This window comes from Pteropus medius, unplaced genomic scaffold, assembly GCF_902729225.1.
Source record: "Pteropus medius unplaced genomic scaffold, Ma_sr-lr_union100, whole genome shotgun sequence".
Taxonomy (NCBI): Eukaryota; Metazoa; Chordata; class Mammalia; order Chiroptera; family Pteropodidae; genus Pteropus; species Pteropus medius.
The window spans coordinates 184,872-188,639 of record NW_024340848.1 but is presented as its reverse complement, the minus strand read 5'-3'; the positions used below and the strand labels follow the sequence as shown (position 1 = coordinate 188,639).

At 38.2% G+C, this 3,768-nt stretch overlaps 1 pseudogene; it reads right to left on the bottom strand.

Moving 5' to 3' along the window:
- Positions 1-2,928: 2,928 nt before the first annotated feature.
- On the bottom strand, positions 2,929-3,047 carry LOC120582804 (uncharacterized; annotated as a pseudogene).
- Between the last annotated feature and the right edge of the window lie 721 nt (positions 3,048-3,768).

Below are 3,768 nucleotides of genomic sequence, written 5' to 3'. Positions count from 1 at the left end.
AAGGCTAAGGCAGGGGTCACCAAACCCCAGGCGGTGGACCAGTGCTGGTCTGTGGCCTGTTAGGAACCAGGCCAGCAAGCAAAGTTTCAACCTGTATTTGCAGCCGCTCTCAAGCACTAGTAACCCAGCCTCAGCTCCACTTCAGATCATCAAGTATTAGATTCTCACAGGGGCACCGGTCCCTAGTGCCAAAAAGGCTGGGGACCACTAGGATAAGGGACACATGCATCATAAAACCCTTTTCTACCACAGCACCAATCAGGAGAGAACACCATTCCCAGCTTTTTCCACCTTCCTTGAGGAGCAAAGTGTTTGGACTGCACACCTCGTACTCAGCTTTTAATATTCCTATCCAAGTACTAGCTCCCCAAACACCAAGCTCTTAAAGCCAACAGTGCTTGCATTGAAAAGTCCCACAACCCTACTGCAAAGAAGCCATTATTTTCTCTTGGGGGGGAGGGAGGTGAAGAGGCCGTTTATTTTGTCAACCTTATTTCCATTTTCTGTTTAAAAGTCTATGGAGGAACAGCTTGAGGCCAGCGGTTGTTCTTACCCATTCAGTGTCCTGAGCAGTGGAAGCTGCAGACCAGTCTTCAGTGCTGAGCTGACACTCCGGTCTTCAGCAGGGAGCTGCAGGATGCGTGCAGAAAGTACGCTTGTACCTTCAGACTAGCGTAAAACCTTGTGTTGAGCAGCAGCAGCCTCCAGAGCTGGAGCAGTACATTGACCCTAAAATCTCTCCATGTCCACGCCCTTTTCAGTAGGTCCCAGGTCGTCCTTTTCAGTCTCCTCAGCACCCCTGTGGAAGTAGAGATCAGGCGGGACCCCACCGCGGGTGCTCACGGGAGACAACACGCAGGGGATGAGGAGGTGGTGTTGCGCAGGCGCAGACTCTCCTAGGCCAGCGTCCGCAGCGAAGCCGTGGAGTGGTGGGGTGCCGTTCTGGGATGGTGAAGCCCACATAGCGCTGAGGAGCGGCTGTGTCACACAGAGCAGTGGTAAGACACCTCTAAGAAACGCTGGTGGTCGGCTCTGAGATAAATAATCACCAGAAGTCGCAGCTCCCAGAAGGCTGCCTGGATCTGGTTGGTGAAGGTTCCAGAAGCTAGTGAAGTTTCCAGAAGCCAAGCGGCCCGCTGTAGGAGTGGCTCCAAGACAACGGCAAACGCTACACAACTTGTTGGCCTGTCTTCCTGGAGGGTATGACACTGAGCAGCTGGGTTTTTGATGGCAACAACAGCACGAGCTACCAGGAGAAGCTTCTTCAAAGTTCTCTTCAGATTTATAAGGTTAGATGCCATCATTTTTTTCTTTTTTAGGTATACTGTTCCATTTGGAATTAGGGTTGGTGCCACCTACGTGGGTTCCTGCTGTGAGGAATTTGAGGATATCTTCCTCCTTTATTCGTAGAACATCGAGGGATCCACACTTTGTGAAAATTTTCCTTTAATTTACAACAGAAACTCGGAACAACTTCATATAGAACCTGTGTGTATCTTTTATAGGTTATTGTTTTATGATTACCCTGAGGCTTACATAAAACTTAAATACCTAAGTCTTATGGTCATTTAATGATGCTTTCTAGAGGATTCCAGGCAATACAGGAAAGGTAAAGCCTATATTTTGAAATTCTATTGTCGTTCATAATTACTGAAACATTCTCTAGTATTTCTATACGATAGGCCATTTCTAAGCTTTTTAAAAATTATCACTATATGCATGTGATTTAGGTATGGTTATTATCCCTGCTGTAGAAAAGGATAGTCAGAGAGTAATAATCTGTTTAAGGTGACAAATTTGGTAACTAGCAGAGCAAGAAATAGGATTCAAGACTACAAGTTATAATTTCGTATGTTTTGTACTAATAGAACCGCTACAGACAACTTTCCAAAAGCATAGGATCTCAGAGTTTACAGTATAAAAACCTACCCAAGAAGTCTGTGTGTGTGTGTGTGTGTGTGTGTTAATGGCTTCATTAGTTCCTGACCCTTGTAGTACATGGACTTTTTAAAAATGAGGTTAGCTCCTGAAATATTTTTTTAAAAAAATAATCAGCCCTATATTTTTTTAAAACTAATCCATGTGAGGACCAAAGATTTTATATTTCCATTTCTGGAATACTTGATGATCCTGATAATAGTAAAATAATATTATTTTACATAGTTTTCATTATGTATTATTATAAAACCAATAGAATAATACTGTTTGAAAATCAACTTTTCTTGATTACTAGACTGTTTTATATACTCAAAATAGCTGAAATGAGACCCTGAATAGAACTGAGATAAGATGTGTATGGTTTGGTTCCTATACCTCAATATTGCAATTGATGTGAAAAGATATACAATCAAAAATATTTTAAATCAGGCAAACATGGTAATATTAGTTATTCTTATAATATTGACTTATCCTTACATAATACTTTCTCACTATCTTTTGCCAGACATGTTGAAATCTTGTTTTTTATTGTCATTTACCTAGCAAAAGCTATAAGGCTAATATACTAAAGGATAATTTTAATATTTCACTTAAATCGAAACTTAATTTTGACTCATATGTCCTTAAAGTTCTATTTTATTTTATATTTTACACTTTGTAAAATTTTTACACATCCTTAGTTTTGTTTCCACGAAGAACTGGGAATGGGAGAGCTATAATATCTGAAAAATTAAACTGTCACATTTTTATCATGGTTAAAATAGTAACTGTTTTTATTCTAGCAAGAACAGTTTGTTGTAATATTTCCAACTGAATTATTTTTACAGCAAGGCATTTGAACACATTTTAGATAAAATGTGAATTTGGTCAAACGTCTATTGCTTATTTATTTATTTATTTTTAGGCGAGGCAACCCTTTGTTGACCTCACAGATTGCAAGGACCTTGTCAGCCTACAATCTTTTATTTATTTATTTATTTTCATGTTTTATGCCTACAGCAGCTGGTCCTCCTAGGTGGTCTCCCATCCAAATACTAACCAGGCCCGACTCTGCTTAGCTTCTGAGATCAGACGGGATCAGGCTTGTTCAGAGAAGCATGGCAGTAGACTATTGCTGTTTCTTTTGCTATCTTTCCACACATTTTTAAATAAACATTAAAATTTTTAACCACTTTTTAAAAATTATCAAAATCTTTATTTAATAAAATACTTGAATATATTTTCACTAAAGCAATAGTAATATCCATAATAATTTTTGATTTCTGCAAACAAAGAAATAAAAGAAATACATGCTTGCTTTAAAAAATGTCCAGGTTATTAAGAAGAGTAGAGAGTAAAAGTTATTGCAAAAATACTTTTCTAGACAATGAAAGATATTTGATTCTTTCAATTCTTCATTTATAAATATTTAAAAATCTTAGAATGTTTTGTTTTGAATTTTTTGGTTTGGTTTCCACCCCCGAAAATATGTTTTTGCCATCATGATATCCTTGAAATAATAAGTCAGGATACAAGGTTATTATAATATTTTTAACAAATGTTATTTAAAATTATACACTGGTAGACACCATGTGCTATATGGTACTAGCTTATGAAAGATTTATTGGTAAGCTTTTCTCTGTTAAATAAATGGCAGATGGCATGTGTTGTCCCTTAGCTTCAATGCTGTTTTCATCTTGGTTTTAGCATTAATTATACGACTCTCTGTTTTTGGCCTTTCCATAATTAGTAAGATAGTGGGGTTGAATTTTGACCTAGAGAGCTTCTTATGTTACTGCTGAGACTTCCATTTCCCTTTACTTCTACTCTCAAAAGTCCCACCTAACAGTC